This window comes from Lissotriton vulgaris, chromosome 7 (genome assembly GCF_964263255.1).
Source record: "Lissotriton vulgaris chromosome 7, aLisVul1.2, whole genome shotgun sequence".
NCBI lineage: Eukaryota > Metazoa > Chordata > Amphibia > Caudata > Salamandridae > Lissotriton > Lissotriton vulgaris.
Genome location: NC_141695.1, coordinates 1,719,648,488 through 1,719,661,059, shown reverse-complemented (window position 1 = coordinate 1,719,661,059; position 12,572 = coordinate 1,719,648,488). Strand labels below are relative to the sequence as shown.

Here is a 12,572-nt window from a genome sequence, read left to right as displayed (position 1 = left end):
TATGAATGTCAAAGGAATAGTAATGTGTCAGTCATTTCCTTCAATGATTTTCAGATGTTGCTTTCTCTTAAAGGTAAGATAAAGTTTGCATGACTCTCACAGGACAGGCCTTGTGCATGCTGTTGCATAAACATGAAATGTGAATCATTACCCCAGCAAAATAACACCAACCAGAAGGAAACTCTGCCTCAGGCTAGTTCTCTTCTGTCCATCACATGAAGGTGGATGGAAAAAAATAACCTACGAATTCAGACAAGACAAAGCTTACTGTTACCTCCTAGAGGTAACATCAGAGGACGTCGGTTGGACTTCTTGTATGGGGTTTCTTCCCAAACCAGCTACTTTTGTTCACAATCTAGAGATTCTTATAGACTGTAAACTGTCCTTAAATACGCATCAAGTGACTATATTAAAAACCTGTTTTATCATTTGAAGATGCAATGTCAGATGTTTACTTTTCTTGACTCAGAACTTAAAATTCCGACAGTTGATGCCATTATTCAATCTTAGCTGGATTATACAATATGGTTCTCTTGGCAGCACCAAATAAACATATTTTACAATTGAAACTAATACAGGATAAACCAGCTTAACTCATTTGTAACCACAGCAAATTTGACTCGCTCTGCAATGCTAAAAAAAAGAAAATCTGGGATTGGCTGGCAGCCAATAAGGAGAACAAATTTCAAATCCATTACAATAGTACGTAAAGCCATGTTGGGTCCTTCTCTATCTGTTATGGCCCAAAATTCTACTTGCATGGACCCTAGGGAGCAGTACAATCGGCACAGCAATTTTTGTTAAAGTTCCCCAAAGCGTGCACCACCAGAATTGGGCACAGCGCATTCTCAATTGCTGCAGCAAGATGTTAGAATTCTTTACCATTTAACCTTGGAAGCCTTGCTTCTCGCCCCTAAATTAGAACGGCCTTACAAGCTTTTCTTTTACATTTATAGGTCAACAGGACAATTAATACTTTTTTAACGCCAATAAATCCTTCCCAAGTGCAGGTTGTGCTCTATAAATACTTACTAATACTGATCTGTTACATGACTCAAAAACTTTGCTTGGAGCCTTTCTATATGTTACAGGTTGAACATGGTTTTGAGATTTGCCTCCTGATGCTACATAACATACAATCTTTACAAATGAAAAATAACGTACGACTCCTTTATCTGCAGAACCCATCTGCAGAACAGGGAGGACTGTACACACACATCCCATAACCATGCATGGTCACAGATGCAAAGGCTTAAATGAGCCCACAGCTGACACAGACTCTTTTCACAGCATGTGTTTCTTACACAACCTAAATGGAGGTCTGGATCAAAGTTAGTTTAACGAGCAAAGTAGCAGGCAGTATCATTAACAGCCAACTGAGCCCACCAGCGCCCACTCAAAAAGTAAATACAAATTACTGCTGTAAATAAAATAAAATATTATCAAAAATTCAGCTTGGAAAAGCAATATGGGTGCACATGGGGTCCTATTGCAACATCAACAAACAGGGACGCGACAGCCTTCAACCTGAGACATCACTCATGACCTTAGTTTCAGAGCCAAGACCAGGTGTAACCTGCTCTGTCTCTTGTAGCATGGCGGTAGTAGTGTTTTCCATGGGGCCTGCATGGATCAGCTGTTCCCATCACACAGATGCCACAGGTATAGGTGTTTTAAATCAATGGGCACCAAAGCTCTCCGTAGTCCAAACCATAAAAAATGTAATAATTATGACAGATTATTAACTTTGCCAGTGCCAGGCAAAAGACCTTAGAAAGTGGAACCATATCTGTTTATTACAAACAGGGAAACAGGGCAGATGATGACAAGGATGCCAATGTGTGTTGACTATGTTAACTCATTGCACAGTAGTTGTAATCACCGTTGCTGCTTACTGATTTTTTTAACTAAAAGTTTCTGCCCACCGAGCACCTGCGCTGGCCGCAGGAGCTGCATTCATTCATCCTCACTACAATGATACTGAGACTAAGGCAAAGAATAACAGACCTGTTAGTCTGCTACCTTAAGAAACTCACCTCTAAAAAGACAAGCTTTTGCAATGCAATAGGTCTCGTATTTCTGAAAGCTTGAGCTATTAGCGTTGCTAAGATTACTGCAATGCCAATAGCTCAAACTTTTAGTAATGCAGGACCTATTGTATCGCAAATGCTTGTTTTTCTTTTTTTTTTACTATTAAAGCAATCGTGTCATGTCGCGATTGTAACAAAAGTAAAGAAATTGAAAAAAAGCGTCTGCACACCTTTTTTTCTATTTATGAACTTTGGTAGCAATCGTGGTACCTCCGCTTTAGCTTAAGATGTTTGAAGCTAAAGCGCGGGTGCCGTCATTGCTACAAAAGTAAACAAATGGAAAAGAAATGGCGGACGCACATTTTTTTTCTATTTATTTACTTTTCTTACAATCTCAGCACCCGCTGTTTAGCGTAAGAAGTTTAAAGCTAAACTGCAGATGCCGCAATTGTAACAAAAGTAAATAGGGAAAAAAAGGCATGACAAAAGGCTCTCGTCTGCACTTCATGCTTTAAAGCTCTTGTGTGATTTTATCAACATGTAGGTAAAGCTTGCCTCCTCCAAAGGAAACCTGTTTTCAATCTAGAAGGGGTGTTATGCTAGCAGCAAATGTATGGTGTATATCTGTCATTACTAGGTACTGTGAAGGCTGGGCAACAGTGTGCATTACGGTAGCATAGTAGCCGCTGGACGTGTATTATTTCATAAATGTAGAGACTGTAAAAATGTGCGAAACACTGTGGTAATTAAGCATATTGTGTGTATATATATATATATATATATATATATATATATATATATATATATAGTGCTTGGCTACTACCATAGATTATGGGGCCTTCTGCAGACAAGAACGAAGCACACCTTTGCCGCGCGGCTGCAATTGTTTAAGATTAAGGGCGTGCCATGCTACTTAGAGTTGGGTGAGCCGCCCAGAAGAAAAGCAACGTGCGGTCACCTATGTTGCTGAATAGAAGCCGCGCTGCTTAAAAAATGAATAATGACAAAATAGAGGGTCGAGTCACATGGCTGCGATTGTTTAAGATTAAGGACGTGCTGCACTACTTAAACAAATATATATTAAAAAATCGATTTTGGCAAGCTGCGCGCAAGAAAAAAAAAAGGAGCATCTGCCATTGTCAAAGATGATGGATTGCGTACATTTTTACCATGCAGTTAAATCGCAGGCTGGGCTGCAGAAGTGGGGGGGCGTGTCCTGCCTGCAACAGCAGCTAGGAGAAAGTCAGAACTAAAATAGTGCTCAGAAGCTGTAATTAAAACATCTAGAGTAACAACACATGTAAAAGGGGTAGTCCTCATGAGAGGTTACAAGAGATATGGCGGTACTAAGGAGGGACTACTAAGCCTATTGACCAATGAGAAGCCCCATTCACAAAGACAGTAACAGGAGCCAAATAAAAAAAATGGGCTGAAACTGGGCGGAGCCTAATGCCCATATTCTGACTACAGCATGTCTCAAAGAGGCAGTTCTAGCGCTGCATAGGTGAAACCTAAAAAAGAATATAATCTAATTTATAGTGTTATCCAAAAATGGCAAAGTCAAAAGGTCTGACCTAGGCAAGCTGCTGCAAAGGTTAATTTTCTGAAAATGCTTATTGCTAACATATTCCACAAATATAAAAAGAAGATGCTAAAAGACGACATGCTGCTGTCCAAACATAGCAGCCAAATGTTTGCAATAAAATGTTATCTAAAATAAAAAAGCAACCATCTCATATAATGCTAACATATCAGTGCCTCCTGGTGGGCACGTGTACTTTGAACCGGTTTAGAAACTCTTTTAGCTTTAACACACCTCACAGTAAAATATGGTTATTCAAAACACTCTACCAAATCACTTCAATATGTTTTCAAAGTGTACATCTAAAGAAAATGTATCACAGTGCTATAGAATGGTTTGCCATGATCACAAACTGCAGTGAGTTGGAGAAATTGACCCGGGAACAGGTAGAAGGGTCCAACTCTGACATGCAAATGATAATTCCATTCCTCTAGTTGTGTAGGCGTAGCCAACGATCTCCACACAGTTCCCATTCAAGGGCTAAATTAGTACAGAGTGCTCAATGATACTCGCTTGCAACATTTGCAAATCACAACAGCTCGGCCTAACACTAAAGAAGATTTTTTTTCTAGAAACAAAGTAAGGAAACCAAATGTGATTAAATCACAAAAGGTGCCAGAGCACATAAAAAAGCATTAATTAAACTGAATTGGTTAATCAGTTTGATGTAAGTAGTGCTGAGAATCTTAAGGAAAAATTGTAGTTTGAGAACTCAAAATGCATTGGTTAAGAGACCTTGGGTTTCTTTCCTTCGTATGAGCTTGCATTATCACTAAAAGATAGGCAGAATAAACTGCTGTTGTATGTTAACCAATGGGAATACCAATATTGCTACTTGTGCCTATCTGCATTAATGCCCCGGTTACTTACCGGTAATCTTCATTACTCCGAGTCCATGTCTTCCTCGCCACAGTAATCTACATATGAGCCTCCGGCTCCACACAGAACTCCAAGTAAAATTAAAAGAGCAGCGCTCTAGTCTCCCCTCCCTCCTCCAATATGGCCCCCGAGGCTTCCACCAATCCCATAAAGGGACACATATCCAGCAACTCAGCCTGAAAACCAAGCCGCAGACATGAAGCCACCACCAGGGCCGGGAGGGAAGGGAAACTATACTGTGGCGAGGAAGACATGGACTCGGAGTAATGAAGATTACCGGTAAGTAACCGGGGCATTACCTCCTCGTCCTGTCTTCCTCGCCACAGTAATCTACATATGAGCCGATACCAAAGCAATCAGCTTCATGTAAGGAAAACAGACCACCACATCAGTGCAGTGAAACATATTTTAATATACATAGGCACAACAACCCAAAATGGACAACCTCTTAAGGCACCCCAGCAGTCAAAACCGAAGAGGCAAACGAAACAGAACCCCCACCCCCAATCTGGAGGCGGTAATGGGACATGAAGGTATGCGGAGAAGACCACGTAGCAGCCCTGCAAACATCCTCCATAGACACCCCTTTGAAAGAAGCCCAGGATACAGCAACAGACCTGGTGGAACGACCCTGAACAGGAAGAGATGGAACCACCGACACCGAAGCATAGGCCAAAAGAATGGCCTCCTTAATCCACCGACTGATCGTGGACAGGGAGGGCTTCATACCCTGACGCGACAAACCATAATTTACAAACAAGCAGTCAACCTTACAAAAGGGAGAAGTGCGAGAAATGTAAATCAGTAAGGCACGCCGAACATCTAAGAGGTGCAAAAGGGACTCCTCAGCCGAGGAGGGATCAGGACACAGAACCGGAAGAACCACCTCGGCAGACCGGTGAAAAAAAGAAGCCACTTTAGGAACAAAGGTGGGATGAGGGCGCAAGACCACACGGTCCGCCAAAACCAACAAAAACGGGGCAGAACGAAGGAAAGCACCCAACTCACCCACACGCCTGGCAGATGCAATCGCCACCAGAAACACCACCTTGAGAGTCAAAAACTTCAGGTCCACAGACTCCAAAGGCTCGAACGGAGCCAACTGCAAGGAACGCAAAACTAAAGGAAGGTCCCAAGGAGGAGGACGCATAATAGGACGAGGCCGCTGGAAAGAAAGAGACTTAAAAAGTCGAGCAACCAACGGAGAAATGGACACCAAAGGCAGGACATGAAAAGCCCGAATGGCGGCCCACTGAGCCCGAAGGGTCGAGATGGCCAAACCCAACACAAACCCATTGTTCAGAAAGTCCAGAATGCGAGCTGGATCCAAAGAATCCAACGTCAGCCCACGATCAACACACCAAGAAGCAAAATGATCCCAATGCTTGGCGTAAGACTTAAGCGTAGAAGGCCGCCGTGACTGCTGAATGACACCAGCCACAGTCACCGAACAACCGCCACGTATCAGAGACTCCCTCTCAAGAGCCAGGCCCGCAGACCCAGGGAACGGAACACCGGCAGTGGAAGATGAGGACCCATTAGAGGATACGGCACGAACGGCAAGGGCCACCCCGGAGACACCGTCAATTCCCTCAGAAGGGGAAACCAAGGGCGACGCTTCCAACAAGGCGCAATCAGAAGCACCAACGACCCCTCCCTCTTGATTTTCTGTAGCACAGCCGGAAGCAGGGGAACAGGAGGAAAGGCATACAGCAGACCCTCCGGCCAAGGGAACGAAAGGGCGTCCACCCTCCAGGCGTCCCGGCAAGGCATAATCGTGCAAAAACAACGGGTCTGGGCATTGTCCTGGGAGGCAAACAGGTCCACAATCGGACAACCAAACATCATCCGCAACCTCCTGAACATCCACCTCGTGAGAGACAAGGAACCCATGGAAGGAAACACCCGGCTCAGACCATCCGCCACTGTGTTCTCCGCCCCAGGTAGGTAGATGGCAGACAGGGACAACAGATGCACCTCCGCCCAAGAACCAATCCGACGAGCCAGGCAACTGAGGGAGCGAACCCTGCACCCCCCTTGATGGTTCACATACGACATCACAACCTGATTGTCCGTCCGGATCTGCACGTGGTGACCCTGAACAAGAGCCGAGAATTCCAACAGACCCAGAAGGACGGCCTTCAGTTCCTTGAAGTTGGAGGAACATGACAAAACCGACTGAGGCCAAATCCCTTGAGCCGCCGAAACCCCCAGAGTAGCACCCCATCCCAGCAGGCTGGCATCGGTAGTGACCACGCGGGTGGGAACAATCAGAAAAGGGCGGCCTTTGGACAGATGACCCTCGTCCAACCACCAACCCAGGACCACCCGAACCTCCTCCGACATAGGAACCAGAACATCCATATCGAGGGAACAGGGGTCCCAATGCGATAAAATGTGGGACACCACCGGGTACATATGAAGGCGAGCCCATGGCACCGTCAACAAGGAAGCCGACATCAGACCCTGAACTCGCAACCACAGGCTCACAGGATGAGAAACCCCCACCAACAGGGAGCGAACAGCAGACATCAGGGACAAAACACGGGGAGGGGGCAGGAACACCATCCCCAACTGAGTCTTGAACAGAGCCCCAATGAAAGTCAATTCTTGTGCAGGAACCAGGGAGGATTTCGGCACATTCACTAGGAACCCATGATGCGTCAGGACCTGGCACACCTTCTGGACATGCAACTCCGCCTTAGGAAGAGAAGAAGCAGAAATTAGAATGTCGTCCAGATAAGGAAAAACACTAACCCCCTCTCCATGTAAATGTCCAATAAGAGGAGCCAGAATCTTAGTAAAGATCCGTGGAGCAGAGCAGAGTCCAAAAGGTAATACCTGGAATTGGTAATGACGCCCCTGCACACAAAACCGGAAAAACTTCTGAAACTCCGGATGAAGAGGAACATGAAGGTAAGCATCCCTCAGGTCGATCGAAGCAAGGAAATCCCCCTGAGAGATCAGAGGAAGGATCAAAGGCAGGGAAACCATCTTGAACCCTTGGTGAGGGACGAAAGTATTCACCCACTTCAGGTCCATCACAGGTCGAAGATCCCCCGTGCGCTTGGACACCAGAAAAAGAATGGAGTACACCCCCTTCCCCACTTGGTCGCAGGGCACAGGAATCACCGCCTTTTTGACCACCATGGAAGCGATGCCGTCCAAAAGCGCCAACCGTTTCACCGGATCTCCGGGACAAGGAGTGGCCTTGAAATAGTCTGGGGGCGTCTGGGCAAATCCAATGCGCAACCCCTCCGAAATCACGCGAAGCACCCATTGGTCTGACACAGTCTCGCGCCAAGAGTTCATGAAGCAAGAAAGTCGACCCCCAACCGGACCGACACCAGGAGCGATCCAGTCAGGATTTGGAAGCAGGAGCGGAGGAGGCAGAAGCGCCGGAGAACCGGGACTTATCAAAGGAGGGAGCACCCCGGCCACGCCCCCGTCCACGAAAGGGCTGACCAGCCCGACCCCTCTTCGAGGTACCAAAAGACCGCTGGGAACCAAAAGCACGGAATCTGCCAGGACGGTCAGGAGCAAGCAGTTTACGGTCCTCTGCCGTCTTCTTCACCATGTCGTCAAGAGACGAACCAAAAAGTCTAACTCCAGAGAAAGGGATTTTCATAAGCAAGTTTTTCTGAGCAGCATCAGCTTTCCAGGAACGGAGCCACAACTGACGCCTCGCAGCCACAGAGGATCCGGCCGCAGAAGCAGCAGCCCCCAGCGAATCAAAGGAGACATCCGACAGCAGACGGACCTGCTGCTCCATCATCGCCAGGGTAGAAGAAACATCCTCCCCTTGGTCCAACAACTCCGACAGAGACTGGAAATCCTTGAGCAATGACTGGATAGTGTAAGAGGAATAGGCCGCCGCCCGGATAGAAAAATTTGCAGCCGCAAAAGTGCGTTTCACAGCACCATCCACCTTACGGTCAACCGGGTCCGCAGGAGAAGAGTCCTCCGAGACAACGGACCCATGTGAAGACATGCTCGCCAACAAAGAGTCAACCTTCACGGAGGCAGGGTATTTCACCGCAAAATCCTGAAGAGGGTACCTCCTACTCAAGAAACGAGGAAAAGAACCTTTGTCCACATCCTTCCATTCATTCTCCAGGACCTTCAAGACCGAGGAATGGAGAGGCAAAGAATCAGGCTCGGGACGACGATATTGCGAGAACAGATCGTCTTCCAGAGGCACCGCAGAAGCAGGGAACACCAAGTTTTCGCGAATGTGGGCCAGCACCTCCTTCAGGTCGGCACCTTGCACAAAGCGACCCCTGACATCAACCTCCTCCTCATTCGCGGAATCAGCATCAGCAGCATCGTCCTCAACCCTCGCCTTCTTAGGAGGAGGGACAGGAACATGACCCCGCAAAGCAGCAGAAACCGCAGTATTTATCATCTGCTGTAAAACTTCCATAGAGGGAACATGCACCCCTGAACCGGAAGCCACGGCCAAAGTATCAGGATCATCCACGTTAGAAGAATCCATGACCGACAGCCAAGTGAAAGTAAACAAACACAGGCATAACGAAGAACAGCCCGGTAAAATAGGACCCCAGGTTGCTAGGCAACCCAACAAACTCCACCCGGACCGAAGCCGAAGGAAATAAAACATCCGGAAGAGCCGCGCGCCGCAGCAGGAAGACGCCCAGACCGCAGCGCGCCAAGCCCAAACAGCCCCAAACGCGCCTCCCGCTCTGCAGGAAACGAGGAGGCATGAAACGCCGCCGGCGCGAAAACCGGCAGCAGGTAAGGCCGTAGACCGGCAAAAGCACCCACGGAAGCCCTCGGCTCCCAGAGACCCCGCACCCGGCCGTGTAACGTCCGCTCAGCAGGACGCGCGGCCGGGAAAGGAAAGCAAATTTGCCAATCAGCCTACCCACCAAACCCCGGAAGTCCGCTGAAGCAGGACACGAGGCAACCAGGCAACAGAAGGGGGAAACAAAACATTAAGCAAACGCAGGTGCAACACCCCGCATAAGGCAACATGCAGCAAACTAACTTCCCCCCAACCATATACCACAGGACAAGGGGAACCGCTAAGGCAGGAACCCCGTCCCACTCACCTGACCAGCAGGGAAACCACAGCACTCGGAGAAGTGCAGAAAAAAAGAACAGGCTGAGTTGCTGGATATGTGTCCCTTTATGGGATTGGTGGAAGCCTCGGGGGCCATATTGGAGGAGGGAGGGGAGACTAGAGCGCTGCTCTTTTAATTTTACTTGGAGTTCTGTGTGGAGCCGGAGGCTCATATGTAGATTACTGTGGCGAGGAAGACAGGACGAGGAGGTAATGCAACAGGAACTGCTGAGGGTCCATGAAGAACTGCTGATCGTTTATGTGGTTGTCGCAGAGAGGAAAGTCACTGGCCCTTGCTAATTGCCTAGCCCTCTATTACCTCTGCCCTTTCGGGTTGTTATAAATATAGGATTGATATCGTAATTTGATTTTACTTGCTGTTTTGCAAATTAAGTAGATTAACATTTAATTTTAATGTTCGATTTTAATATAATTGAAAGGCAATTTTGCTGAAACAATAAAGAATTTAATGTATAACAAACAGCATAGGTTAAAAAAAATACAATGTTTTCACCTACTGCAAAATTAAGGCAGCTGAAAGCACTAGAGTCATGGGTAAATATCATTCAGCTACTTTGACTTAAATAACACAACTATTTGAAAAAAAAATCCAACTTCAGTAAAGGAATTAATATGACAACGAGGTACTGAAAAGCATGGTCAGATTCAGGTTACGCTTCCTCAAGAAATTCAGCTGAGAAGCAAAACATTACTTCATTTTCTCGTACTGTGTTCGTTTATTGTTTTTCTTTCATTTGAAAAACGGAGACCGCGGGACACTGCTTCAATTCCTCTGTGTCCCTTTATTCATATACAAGCTCTAGCTGAACCACAGCCATATATCTGGCCCCCCACACTATAGTTTCAATCTTCAGATTATGGTGTGTGAAAAGTGGTGAAGTCAGCTGTATTGTCACATATGTCACTTGGACACTGGCGATCAATATGACACCACAGATGCACTGTGTAAATGCTGTTACAGTCACTTGTACGCCAGACATTGAGGAAATTATGTTATAGCTGGGACTTCGGACTTGTCACAACAGTAAGGATAGGAAGTGACTTCACAACAGCCAGTGGTGCAGGCAAAGCGTCCCAAACAACATAATTAAGAGGCACCACAACAGTCACAGCAGACGGTAGGACACCAAGGGGCGTCAAAGCAATCACAGGAACAGGATTTGACTGTCGCAGGGGCACATTTCACAGAGATCACCCAGACTAGAAACGACTTCACAGTTGTTAGTGTGCAGGCTGTGGTCAGTCAGCGGATTAATGCGACCACAGTCGGTCAGTTTAGCAAAATGCATGTGAAAGCAGGCTACGGGGCAGGGGATTGTGCGACACACCGTGAGCATACATACCAACCCTCGCCATTGAGGCCTTACCTAACGCCACCTGACAGCAGACCGTAAACATTCAGTCAGCTCCCCCCGTGCCAAGCCAGCGAGAAAACTACAGTGATGGACAGGCTAAGGGGCGGTACGAGGAAAGGCTCACAACCTTACAAGCCCTGCGATTGGTTACTAGAACAACGCACCCGGAAAAGACTTCCCGTTCGGTTGGAGCCTCCCTGCTGTCCCGGAAGAGACTGCGCGTTTTCTCCGGAAGTGATCGTTCAGCCGCCCAGGCAATGCCCTTCGGAACTTTGTTCTATTGGACACTACGGGAGGCTGCACCGTAGCCCCGCCCACTCAACGGGGGGTGCGGAAACCATCCACCTGCCTCGCAAAAGAGTATTTTTATTTGTATTTTATGCGTTTTAATATAGCCCGGACTTTACCCGAAGGTGTCAGAGCGCTTCACAATAGGAACAGTAGTGAAACAGGAGGAAAAATTACAAAAATGTTACAAGAGCAAACGTTACTTTACATAAGGCATTAGTGACAATTGTGCATGTATCAAAAGCAAACAAAATACAAGAGGTAGCAAATGATACGTTGCAAGAGTAAAAAAGTGACGTGTGTATGTTACAAAAGTGCACAAAGTACAAATAGAGGTATAATACTGCACTAAATGGCAGATACTCAAAACACAAGAACAAACGTTATGTTACATGAGGCAATGGTGGTAATTGTGCATGTATCAAAAGCAAACAAAATACAAGAGGTAGCAAACGATACATTTCAAGAGGGAAAGTGACGTGTGCATGTTACAAAGGTGTACACAATACAAGTAGAAGTGTAATACTGCAATAAATGGCAGACTCTCAAACCACAAGAACACATTGGGAAGGCACGTCCGGTACTATGAACTGAGTCGTTTAAAAAAAAAATATATACCCCTTTCTCATCGGCTGTGTGAGCAACTGAATTATTCTTCTGTCACAAAGATTAGTTCTCAAACGCTGTTAGTATGAGGCCAGGCACCCTGTTACACTATTGTGTATTCTATGCCTGTGCAAGTGTCGTCCCAGTGTGTTTTTGAGTGACTGCCATCGATTGATGTATTGTACCTCTTTTTGTATCTCATTTGCTTCTGTACCATGTATATTTGTAACATTTTCCTCTTGTAACGTAACTGGTTCTATTGTGAAGCGCTCTGACACCTTTGGGTAAAGTCCACGCTATATTAAAATGTATAAATAAATAAATAAACGGATGTGCTATGGTTGCTTTATTAGCCACGGACCTGGCAGGGGGTTTTGGGGTTCTGGTCAACTAAAGGGGGCGAGGCTATCCTTAGAATCAATATAAGAAAATCGGGTGATACATTATATCAGGACTGGAGGCTCTGATTATGCTTTTCTTTTCCGTTAATTTTCAGCAGCCAATCACATCCAAATAAACAAAAACTACTTTACCCATGTAACCCAAATATGTCCCATATTACATGCCCCAATCACTATCATCTCTGGCAAGGTTTCAGATTGCTATGTTTGACATTTCCTATGAGTGATATTTCAACGACTTGGGAGAGAATGTGGTCTGACGGCAAGACTGCCGACTTTGGAGCTGGGAAACCAAGGTTCGACCCTCGGGGTTGCATCCACATCCTG

General features: G+C 46.3%; 1 long non-coding RNA gene across 1 annotated transcript in view; it reads right to left on the bottom strand.

The window, feature by feature from the left end:
- LOC147706414 (uncharacterized) overlaps positions 1 to 11,099 on the bottom strand; it is a 32,895-nt gene extending 21,796 nt beyond the window's left edge. Inside the window, exon 1 of the long non-coding RNA XR_015297352.1 lies at positions 10,963 to 11,099. This is a non-coding gene — a long non-coding RNA (uncharacterized LOC147706414). The remainder of the gene's footprint in view (positions 1 to 10,962) is intronic.
- Between the last annotated feature and the right edge of the window lie 1,473 nt (positions 11,100 to 12,572).